The following is a 13182-nucleotide window of genomic DNA, read 5'->3' as shown; positions in this document are numbered from 1 at the left end:
TGGGATTCCTTATTCTGAATGTTACTGATCATGTAGTACACAGGTCATAGAGGATGTGGGTCATGTTTTATTATACTGTAATTTTTATAGGATTCTCATGAATCATTAATTTTACCCCTGATTAAGAACCTACCAGGTAGAAGAGATGATACATATATTTTATTTCTCTTATCAGACCATCAAGCCCACATTACTCATAACGTGGCTAGGTTTTGTGTAATAGCAATGAATATACGACGGCATCTAATGAGAAATCTACTGGAGTAATCTACTATACTACTGTATATTCGTAAATTTATTGTTGCTATATTATTGTATGGATCAGATTTTGTGTTCCCTTGCCCCTTCTTGCTTCTGTACTGGTCAAAGACTGTAATAAAGTTCATCTATCTACTATATTTCAGCAGTTGTGGATTTGCATTTTGTTTACTGTCAAATACAAGAACATCAGCCCAAGAATTTATGTATACATTATATTTGCAAGCTGCCTATCCTCCAAGGAGCTTAGTTACAAAAATATATAAAATACTAACATTTTTTGCACATATCTACCCTCCCACTGAGTTCAAAACTCTCTGGGTGACTCTGGGCTAGTCACATATCTCTCAGCCTAACCTACCTTGCAGGGTTGCTGTGAGGCTAAACATAACCATGTACTCTGTTCTGGGCTCCTTGGAGGAAGAACGGAATATAAATGTAAAAATAAAATAAAATAAATCCAATGGCGAGGAGAATGTTGTCCCCCACCAAACATGCCAGATTTGATTGGGGGAGGCACAAAGAAGAAAAAGGTCGGTGTGTGGCCTCACCCACTGACACACACTTAATGCTTCCTCCCTAGCACTTTGCATTTCAGCAAAAATCCAGAGCCTTTGTCACAGGCAGCCCCAAGTGGCTATTGTTCAGTAGCATTTTTTGTTCAAATCAGCCACTGCACATAGTGATAGCATCACATAGCCAGTTAGGTTTGGCTATGTTATGATGTCACTGTTACGTGGAGGAAAATTGTTAAAGAATATGATGGTGTCTTGCATGCTTTCTGTCTCCTTCCTCTGTTTGCCTCACAGCTGAGATGTAGACTGGAGGTTCCTCCAGGGTAGGGTCCTTACTTTTTTGGTTATATTACTCTGTAAGGTGCTATGTATACTGATGTGAGAGATACTGATAGAGCATTGCACTGGGAGTCACAAAAATGATCAAACATAGCTTGCACATGGGTAGCAGATAACTGCATATTCCCTGCAACATACCCACAGAGAGGAAGAAGTTTCCCAGCAGGAGGCAAGTGCACCTGTTGTACCTGCGCAACACTAGTCTGGAACGCAAGCTCCTGACTTAGAAGTGGAACTAGTTAGCACAGCACCCTCACACGAGTGCAACACGTTTGCACTAGTGAAGTGTTAGACTGGATGTCAACCAGTGTGACTTTCTGGCAACCAATGCTGTGAAACTTGGGTAGCGATGTGCACAGTAAACTATGCTGTGTCCTACTGAGGGTTGCCAATGGACGGGAACAAGCAGCCCGATTTGCTCCTGTCTCTTTAACAGCAGCTTGATCTCAAAAGATTAAGAAGCCAGCAGATGAAGATTTTCATGGTATGGAGATAATAAACATCAGCTGTCTATAGATTAAACTGCTATTAAGCACCCAGGAGCAGATACCAGTAGAAAAGCTGGCAACTTCAGTTCTGTTAGACATTACAAGGAAGAGAGAACAGGGTAAGACATAGAGCAGCAGTACAACTCCAGCATATTGTGACTCAAAACTAGGATACAAATCTGGCTAGTTCACTTTATTATGTGATATAAAAATGAGAACAGCATGTTTTCTTAGACCCTGTGAGAGATGTGTATCACATCACTTTTATGAAATCTACACCAACATTGTGCTTGATAACAATATTATTGTAAATCACTTTTAATTACCAACATGCTTAAAAATCCTCACAAGTACCAAAGCAGTGTGTTCTGACTGAATTAATTTTTCTTTTTTCTTTTGCATTTTTTTCTCTGACACCATTTCGGTGAGGTCAATCTCTGTTCCATTTCAGCATTGATCATGACTAGTAACAAGCATATTTCCAAGTCACTAAAAAGGTGATGGTGTTATAATCTGATGCCACCTTGTGGTTAGATATCCATAGCTCTAATACAAGATCCAGCAACATTAAATGGTTGAGACAAATATATTCTGACTGGGCTGCAGTTTTCCCATCTTAAATTTTATTGATTATTATTAATTATTATTAATAATTACAAGAAGTTCTTCATGAATATAAGTCTGAGATGATTTATGGTATAAGCATACATGGAAATCTAAACACTTTAAAGTCTGCTATCTGAGATCACAGACTCTTCTTGCTTCGGTCTTATTCTGAACTGACCTGGCACTGCAAAGGAGCAAGGCTAGGTTCTGTGGGAAGTAGGAACTACTCCCCGAGGCCAGAGAGCTGACAGGGCAGCCGGAAGTGGAAACAGTTACTAAATTACTAGTTTCCCTTCCCCTGTAAAGGAACCAGAGGAACTGGAATGAAATCAAAGAAGTTGTTAAGGATGAATGTGAAATGAGACTGTCAAAGACCAAGAAACAGAAGAAAGCAAAATGGATGTCAGAAGAGACAGTGGAAATTACCAGGAAGAGGAGAGAAGCCAAGAAAAAGACCTCATGAAGGAACTGAATAGGGAATTTCAGAAAGCTATTAGAGGAGACAAAGAGCAGTACTACAATGACCAAAAGACGCTTGGAACGTCGTTGGAGGAAAACTGGTGCCGAAGATGACTGAATGTGATTACTTGCTCATATTCGGGAATATTCTAGGATGATAAGAGTGGCAAAATCTCACTATTTCTCTGCTGTTATCGCATCAACTGACTCTTGTCCAGCGGCCTTATTCTGGATCACCCGCTCCCTTCTTAGGAAAGTGGATCCGGTAGATGTTCAATCTGGCTGCTGCAATCCATTTGCTTAATTCTTTGCTGATAAAGTCACCCACCTTTGGCTAGAATTGTAGTCTACTTCTATAGGATCTGATCAGATAGAGATTCCACCTTGTGACATTACATGGGACACCTTTGAGTTGGTGAAGGATATGGACACAATTCTTTCAGGTATGGGTGTGGCAATGTCGTGAACTGATAGCCCGGCTATCCCTACAGGATTTACAACCCCCGGAGAGAGAGTAAACAGAAAGCAGCAACGAAACTGGATGAAGGAAAATAAAAGGCTCACAAAGAATACAGTAAATGAATTAAGTCCCCTGAACTGAAACTAGGTACCCCGCTCTAACAATAACTGAGTAATAAGTGGAAGAAAAGACAAAACAAGGAATGAAACAAGTGAAGGACACAGAACAAGGAATTAAGGGAACAATACAGGAAAGTACAGACAAGACAAACTGGAACACGGAGAAGATATAATTCCAAGACCACAGTATCTGCTGCCAGCAAAGTTGCAAACAGCAACTCAGCCATGAGAGACTGTTGAATATATAAGGCTCAACAGAACCAGGAACCAATCAGGCTTTCCTGAGTCAGCAGTTTGGCTTTCTTCCCTGTTATCTCCTGCACCTGCGTGAGTCCCTCTGAGCCTACCTCTTGATACTTCGTCTCACTATAGGTGGAATCCCAGGCTCTTCCACATGAGAATTCAAGTCTGGTAGCTGTTGAGAATCCTCAGGTCCCGAGTCTGGTTTCTCTGCCAAATCTTGCTGCTGTGGCTCACTAGCAGGTGAGTCTTTCTGCTCTGAGTCTTCTGATTCCAAAGTCTGAGCCATGACAGAAAACTTGTTGCTTGGACCCTTGTCCCTCCTGGCTGGTTAGAACAGCTGGTGGGAATGCTAATTCTTGGCTACGGGAGTTGGTTAACTCCTCGCTACATGAGGGTTTCATGCCAGCAGCCCTTAAAGAGGCGATAGTTTGCCCTCTCTTGAAGAAACCCTCCCTGGACCCTGAGGTCCTTGACAACTATAGACCAATCTCCAACCTCTCTTTTTAGCGAAGGTGTTAGAGAGGGTTGTATGTGCCCAGCTTGAGAGGTTCTTGGAAGAAACTAGCTATCATTTTTTATCAGTTGGGTTTCAGGCCTTGGCATAGCACAGAGACAGCACTGGTTGCTCTGGTAGATGACCTTCTTTGGGACCTTAATGAAGGTAGTGTCCCTCTCTTGGTCCTTTTGGATCTCTCAGCGGCTTTTGACACTATCGATCATGCCATCTTTCTTGACCGCCTGCTTGGGTTGGGTATTGGGAGCACTGTCTTAAGGTGGTTCTGTTCTTACCTTAGTGAGCGTGTCCAGTCAGTATGCATTGAGGACAGATGCTCTGACCCATGGCCACTCCTTTATGGAGTTCCCCAGGGTTCAGTTCTTGCCCCGTCCTCTTTAACATCTATATGAAGCCACTGGGTCAGGTCATTTCCCAGTTTGGGGTGAGATTTTATCAATATGCTGATGATATTCAGCTGTATATTGCCACCCTACACCATTCTGGGGATGCTGTTTCTGTGCTTACTCGATGCCTGGAAACTGTTATGGCCTGGATGAATCAAAACAAGCTCAGACTGAATCCCACTAAAACTGAACTACTATTATTCAGCCCTCGTACCTGCCAACAACTGGATGTGAGCCTTGTTTTAGATGCGGTGGCGCTGCCCCCCAAGGAGCTTGTTCATGATTTGGGGGTCCTTTTGGACTCGTGCCTCCTGCTTGAACAGCAGGTGGAGGCTGTGGCCAGAAGTGCTTTTGCCCAGCTTCATCTAATTCACCAATTACGCCCTTACCTTGATCGGCAGGCATTAATGACAGTGACCCAAACCCTTGTTATTTCCTGTTTAGATTATTGTAATGCTCTCTATCTAGGGTTACCTTTGAGGATGATCGGGAAGCTACAGTGGGTCCAGAATGCAGCAGCTCGCCTACTTATGGGTGCCAGAAAATATGACAGGGTAACACCTCTTCTGCAGTCGTTGCACTGGTTGCCTATTCACTTCTGAGTTCAATTTAAGGTCCTGGTTTTAACCTTCAAAGCCTTGTGGGGCTTGGCACCTGTCTACCTACAGACCCGCCTCTCCTATCCAGTTACATCCCATCCAGTCAGATAATCTCAGATGGCCCTTTTGTCGGTCCCTGATTTCTGAGAGGTTCAGGGTGCTAGGACCCGTGAAAGGGCCTTTTTGGTTGCTGCCCCACTTCTTTGGAACTCTCTTCCTCTTCAAATTTGTTTATCCCCCTTCCTTACTGATTTTCAAATCTCTATTGAAGACTTTTCTTTTTCGCCAGGCTTTTGCCCTGTAGTTTACCTATTTGTTTTTCTTGTGTGCTAGTTATTTTAGTTTTTAATTTAGAATGTAATTTTTAATGTTGTCTTGTTCTGCATGTTTTTGTACACCGCCCGGAGTCTTCGGATTGGGCGGTATATTAAATGTTTCTAATAAAATAAAAATTAAAAATAAATGACATCTGTAAAGACCTTGAGGATAGAAATAGACACAGAAAAACAAGGAAAGTTTTCCAAACGATCTCTCAACTCAGAAGGAGGTTCCAACTTCGAATTAGTATGTTAAAGGATGCCAAAGGACAGATAGTAACTGATTCAGAGAAGATCAAACAGAGATGAAAGGAGTATACTGAAAATCTGTACAGCAGGGACATCAACATCCAAGATACAACATCCAATATACTCTAGAAGACATCCCCTATTTTCAAGAACTGCTAGTATGGGAAGATGCTCGGTCATTACCAAGTCAGATGGCTACAGGAATTGATGAAATAGCTATAAAAATATGGCAGGCAACAGAAGAAGAATCAGTCAGGGCTCTAACCAAACTATGTGTCATGCCCCCGTCCTCATATAGTGAAGAGGAAGGGGAAGCTGGAAGTCTGCCAGCAGCTGCAGGGGAACCTAAAGGGCAGCACCCAGCTGTCAGTCCACAGTAGATACCCAAGGCAGGTCTGGTCGAAGCTTTAGGACAAACGGGACCATCAGAGGTAGCAGAGACAGGGAATGGCGAGCAGAACACTGTAGTAAACAATGAAGCACCTTTGCATCCATGCGAGAGAAGACTGCTGAGATGCAGACAACAGGTGGAAGAACTCAGGAGAAGCAGACGCCTGCTTTTCAAACCAGATAAATCCTGAATCTGTGTCAGCTGGCTGGGTGGAGACCAATTAAGCCCGGCTATAAATCAAGTCAGAAGGATGCAGCTAAATGCTGGAAGCAACACGTTTCTTAGAGCCTGTTACAGCTGAGCCTCCAACCTAGAGGAAACCCCTGCTTTGTGTTGGTCTCTAGAGACCCAGGCTTTTCCTACTGCTACTCTGCTAACCTGACCAAGTCCTGACAGCTGCCCTAGCTGGAATGTTTTGCACTCCTTTTGCTCTGGAACCATGCTATCTGGTGAGTGGACTGAGTTTGTGGGGGAGACTGCCTGAACCTGATACTTCCAGTAAAGTGTTCTCTTGTGCTTTCTTGCAGACCGGGGAGGACTTTAAGGAGCTGCCTTCAACCTTGACAGCGACCTTGACTTGGACACCGAATGGAAAGACTCCTGACACTATGCAAGCAAATTTGGAGACCGACACAGTGGCCAAAAGACTGGAAGAGGTCAGTATACATACCCATACCAAAGAAAGGAGACCTAACAGACTGCACAAACTATCTCACAATATCCTTAATTTCACAAGCTAGCAAAATAATGCTCAGGATCATCCAATGCAGATTAGAGTCCTATGTGGAAGGGGAAATGCTGGATGTTCAAGCTGGTTTCAGAAAAGGCTGAGGAACAAGAGACATTATTACTGATGCATGCTGGATAATTGAGAAAGCCAAAAAATACCAAAAAGAAGCCAATATATGATTCATTGATTACAGAAAAACCTTCAATTGTGTTGACCATGTTAAGTTGTGGAATATCCTTAGAAAAATGGGTGTCCCATCTCATTGTTCTCATGAGAAACCTATACACAGGACAGGAAGCCACAGTCCAGATGGAACCTGGTGAAACAGACTGGTTCCAGATTGGCAATGGAGTAAGACAAGGCTGTTTAGTTTCTCATTCTTTGTTCAACATATATTCTGAACATAAACTGAGGGAAGCTGGACTGGAAGAAGATGAGCATGGTTTTAAAACTGGAGGGAGAAACATCAATAGCCTGCACTACATTGATGACACTACTCTGATAGCTGAGGATGCTGATGGTCTGCAAGCTCTAGTAGTGAAAGTCAAGGATCACAGTGAAAAAATGAGACTGCAACTAAATGTAAAGAAGACTAAACTAATGACAACAGGTACAGCAACTAGCCTAAGAATTGATAATGAAGACACTGAAATGGTGGGTCGCTTCTGCCTTTTAGGATCAACCATCAATAGTAAAAGATCCAGCAGTCAAGAAATATGCCACAGAGTAGCACTTGGTAGGACTGCAATGAAGGTCTTGGAAAAGATATTTAGATGCCCTGACGTGTCTATACCTACAAAGATTAGAATTGTTTGACAATGATTTTTCCTGTGACACTATGGATGCAAAAGCTGGACTTTGAAGAAGCAGGACAGAAAAAGTATTGATGCTTTTGAACTTTGGTGCTGGAGAAGACTTTGAGGATACCATGGACAGCCAGGAAAACAAACAAATGGATCCTAGAACAACTCAATCTAAAATTGACAGGAAGTTTAGGAAAGGCAATAGGAAGTACAAAAGGAAGTTGTTTGTTTGTTTGTTTATTATTTATTCGATTTCTATACCGCCCTTCCAAAAATGGCTCAGGGCGAGAGAAATAATAAATAAATAAGATGGATTCCTGTCCCCAAAGGGCTCACAATCTAAAAGAAACATAATACATCAGCAATAGTCACTGGAGATACTGTGCTGGGAGTGAATAGGGCCAGTTACTCTCCCCCTGCTAAATAAAGAGAATCACCACATTAAAAGGTGCCTCTTTGCCAAGTTAGTTATGCACACAGTGCATAATTACTCTATGAAATTTGTTGTTACAGAATGTCGTGATGGCCACCAGTTTGGATCACTTTAAAAGGGGGCTAGACACATTTATGGAGGACAAACCTATGAATGGCTATATGCTACTTTCAGGTTATGCCTCTACCAGTTGCAAAGGAGCAATGAAAGGGGACACACCTTCATCTTCTGCTTGTGGGCTCTTCAGAGGCATCTGGTGAGCCACTGCATGAAACAGAATGCTGGAACACAATGCCCTCGGGCCCACCTGATGCAGCAAGGCTATTATTGTCTTCTTAAAATTCAACCCTAGATGCCGCAAACAAACACATTAAAACAAATCAGAAAAAAATCTTTCTAAAAAAGTAGAGATGTAGAGTAAATTGCGGTAGTTTACCCTGCCTAGAGAGTTTACAAAGGCACATAAGACAGTCACCTCTCAAGCACGAGGCACAAGTGAGAAGCCAGAAAGCATTTGGCAGAAAGCATTTAATCAGTGGGATTCCTTATTAGGGTTACATTTCCACTTGTAAGGGATGCCTTGTGCATTTTCATTGCTTTGTTGTGTCTACTTAGCCTGGCAAAACGGCAAGGTTTTCAGTTATGATCTGATATTAAATAGAACTAGTCTGATATTAAAAAGTCATTCAGTCAATACTCATAAGCACCAGAATTCAATTCTAAGCGGAAGGAGGAGAGGTGTGTGCTTGTGCAGAGCTCAGTTCCTGCCTCTAATGCCAGCAGAGCAGGATGTTTGTGTGGCTGCAAAAAGAAAACTTGCTTTCAGTAGACTTTGCAGTCACTGACATTTTGGTACAGTCCCCACTAGTTAGCACCTTCCCCCCGCCCATGCCACAGAAATTTGTGGGACCATAAAGCACCATTTATGGATGCAGGGCTGTATGCTGCACAGGTAAACCTAGACAATTTCCTAGAAGTGACATATCACAGGGTTGGGTTCTCCTTAACCTAAAGTCATGCCACCCATAGCGTCTTGCCTTTGATCCCAATAGAGATCAAAGCAATAAAAGAGCTGCTTGCAGGGGGAAAAATTGAACAGTTATCCTGAAAATACTTCTACTTTTTCTGTATTCTGCAACAAAGCTTTTAGTGCATCCATCAAAACTGTCATAAGTGGGCTTTGCTTGGGAGACGTGGAAGGAAAAAAAGATGTGTACACAACATTATATGATGAGAACAATTCCATATTGATTTCCTTTTCATCTTTTTTTTATGATTGTAGCTGTTCAGTGCCACCATGAATATGTCTGAACAGATACATTATAGTGAATGCCTGATTTATGTTTTTGTACCAAACCTCTCAGATTTTCCTGGCACAAACTAAGAGTTTTGCAAGCATTGATCAGAGGTTTAACAGAGGTGCCTATTAATGGGTGATGCTTTGTATGGCTGTTCATGTCTTAGTTCATGTACACAGCAGATGGGATGGTAACACTGTTCCTGAGTTGTACTGCTTCAGAACTTAGGTAGAAAGAAGGCTGGTGCCAGAGGTCAGCATTCCCACTGCTGATCTTTGAAGCCACCTTTGTGCCCAGAACCTTCATAAGGTGGTAGTGAAGTGACTCTCTCAGGGCCCAACAAGGTAAAAGGGCAGCCCATGGAGGGCGGTTTGCCATGAAACCTAAAGCCAGCCCTGGTCAGGGATTTGTGTGACTAAATTCTTCTCCATATAGAAAAATTTCCATAGAAAATTGGATATTGTGGAGAAGAGTTCTAACTCTAATTTATTTTCCCTCTCTGATATGCTAGACCGGTATGTGTTGGATTTGTTTTTGTTTTTTTAAAGCATTCTATCATTATTACGGACGCGCGCACACACACACACACACACACACACACACACACACACACACACACACCAAGGTCTGATGGTTCAGTCCAGACACAGTATTCTCCCAACAACTGCAGTCTGCATGGTTGGATGAAAAACATCTCTCTATCAGCCTTAATCACACCATACATAATTGTATTAGCCTCTGTAATGCTCATCCAGCTAATTTTGAAAGAAAAAAATGTAGTATCTGAGGGCAATTTTACAGATTACAAAATTTCTATGTAGCAAATATATATAAAAATATGGTTATATTTCTCTCTCCTTTTTTTTGTTAAACACTTCTATCTGCCCACCCACGCGCAAATACAATAATTCAAAGCAGTAGTACAATTTGACAACATAACCCTCTTATCCATGCCCAAGTATCCCATTCCCTATCATTGCCCCCTCAGAACCCATCCTCTCTTCCTTACCCTTGCCCACACGCACAATGTATTTATAAGGTGATTGCTCTTAAAGATCCATAAGAAAAAGAAGGAATAGCAGAAGGAGAGGACGGGGGGGGGGCGGAGTAAATAAAAATGAGGGGGAAAAGGAGGAGGATTCTGATTGTACATTAATATTGAAGTAGACCCTGATGAAAGTTTATGAAAATGTCAAAAAAAGAAAAAAGCCACCCACAAGAAATCTGAAACAGGAATGGCCACAAGAGGGCCACAAAAGCTCATTGTTATTCTATAATATAGTATGTTTTGAATCATACAAGGGAAACAATGAAAAAGATACTTTTCATAAAGAATAAATGAAATCTACAATACAAGGAACCCAGGTCATTGACACAACCAAGTGCATAGAAACCCCCACCTAGTTTCTTATATGAACAAATTTTAAATGTAAACCACAAACTCAAGTGCATTTAAATTATAGAATTTCCTGTGATGTAGTATCTTAGTTTATGGGACTGCACTTCAGTGGGTTGGATCTTGTCAGGGACTGGAATGAGGGATACAAATTAGTAGCTAAAATACATAAACGGACTTCTTCTCATACCAGAGGCCAGTTTCTGCAGATTTCCTTCCTCCAATGGCAGCCCTCTGCACCTCATCCCTTGCTATTCCTGGGGAAGAGTGGGTGTCTTCCACTCTTGGTGTATGGAAAGAGAGCTGGTCTTGTGGTAGCAAGCATGACTTGTCCCCTTAAGCTAAGCAGGATCCGTCCTGGTTGCATACGAAAGGGAGACTAGAAGTGTGTGAGCTCTGTAAGATATTCCCCTTAGATGGAGCTGCTCTTTGAAGAGCATCTAGGCTCCAAGTTCCTTCCCTGGCTTCTCCAAGACAGGGCTGAGAGAGATTCCTGCCTGCAACCTTGGAGAAGCCGCTGCCAGTCTGTGAAGACAATACTGAGCGAGATGGACCTATAGTCTGACTCAGTATATGGCAGCTTCCTATGTTCCTGTGTTCCAATCCTCTGGAATGGCTTTTCAAGGTTGTAGGGGCTGGTGTCAGGAACTGCCTGGGCTGGACCTCAGAGCCTTAAGTATTGTGAGTGGCTAAGTGACAACTCTAGAACAACTAGTTTGGAGGAGCAAAGGTGTGGCAAGGAACATAACTGGAGGAGCAAGGATTTTGCTATGCATTAAAAACGTATAGCAGTAAGGTAATTAATGTTAGCTTAATGACCTTATTAATGAAGCTGAATATGCCTGTTGTGACAAGATGCACATGTCTAAACTTTCTTCAAATCAAGAGACTTTGTCAACTTTTTTTCAATACCCATGATAGGCAAGTAAATTTGTCATGCAGTTCCCTAGATAATTTTTCACTTGTTGGAAGCAAGTGAATGTTCTTTCAGATGCAGCATTTGATGCAAGAATACTCAAACCACCAACCATGTGTTTTTGCATGTGTGTGTACATATATGAAATTTATATTTTGCCTTAGCATTTGTATGCTCAAGGCAGCTAAGACAATCAAAGTTGCATAAATTAATTGCATTAAATCGGGGTGGGGGTAGAGAAAAATAAGGGCTGGTTCTTGCTGCTGCTGCTACAGATTGATTGAGTTGCCACAGGAGGGAAGGCAAAAAAGGGCAATCTTTGGTTTCCTGCATCTACTGGTGATTGATGGCTTCTATGTCTGCAGCAGGGATAGAAAATGGAAGCAGCAATTGAGCTCTCAATCCTTGTATCGACACAATTTCAAAATGAATAAGAATTATGTTCCTTTTATTTATCTGGAGCCTGGTGAAAGGGGGAATCTGAAGAATGGCATCTCAGCTTGAGTTTTATCCTTATGGGCCTCATAAGCCATACTTGATATGACTCATATTCCTGAGAGTGCCACAAAGCCAATGCATTTGGGAAAGTCCACAATAAGGTCATTTACACAACCATTGCAGCCCAGCGGGGAGTTTGCAGTGGGAAGGCAAGATTGATCTTACATTCCCCCTAGGCGCTCCAGCTCTCTGTGGGCAGCATGTGGCTTGCACACCTACATGATCCATGCTGCTCTGAGCAGCAGTAAGTCATATCTGGAGTGCTCTGCCCCATTCTAATGCCTGCATCTCAGCAAAGGATATCATGGAACTGAGAAAAGTGCATTCAAAAGGTACCCAAACTGATTCAGCACCTTTTCTATGAGGAAAGGATTGAGGGCATTTTAGTTTAAAACAGAGATGACTAAGGGACTAAGAACAGAGTTGACTAAGGGGGTTGGATAAAAGTTCATAACATTATGCATGGTGTGAAGAAAGTGCATAGAAAGAAGACTTTCCCTCTCTCTTGTAATACTAACTCTGGGCCATCCATTGAAATTGATTGACAGTAGATTCAGGACAAAGAAAATACTCATTCCCTAGAGCAGATAATTATTTTATGGAATCTGCTGCCACAAGAGGAGTGATGGCCACTGGCTTAGATCGCTTTGAAAAGGAATTCAGTTCCAGCAGTGGCCATTATTCATGAGGGCCACATGAAACTCTGTGTTCAGAGACAGTCGGCTGATTTATGAGACAATACGCAGAACCTTGGCTCTGCAAATGTCCCTCAGCCTGTGGAGTGTACACACACACCTTCCTAGCCCATGTATAGTAACTGTCCACTTACAGTTTAGGTTAAAATAAGCCAAGATCAGTCATGACGTTAAACCAACTAATCTTGTTTTTCTAATCTACTAAATCTTGGTTAATCTTACCTGAAATAAACCAACTAATCTTGGTTTATTCTAATCTACTAAACTTCTCTCTATCAACCTTCATCACACCATATATAATTTTATCAGCCTCTGTAATGCTTCTCCAGCTACTTCTGTAAGGAAAAAACAGGTGGTATCTGAGGCCAATTTACATATGACAAAATTTCTGTGTAGAAGATAATTTTAACAAAATATATGGCTATATGCCCCCCCCTCTCTTTTTGGTTGTTAATGACTTTTATCCCCAG

This window comes from Hemicordylus capensis, chromosome 3, assembly GCF_027244095.1.
Source record: "Hemicordylus capensis ecotype Gifberg chromosome 3, rHemCap1.1.pri, whole genome shotgun sequence".
Taxonomy (NCBI): Eukaryota; Metazoa; Chordata; class Lepidosauria; order Squamata; family Cordylidae; genus Hemicordylus; species Hemicordylus capensis.
The sequence above is the reverse complement of the archived record's forward strand: the minus strand, read 5'-3'. Positions refer to the sequence as shown.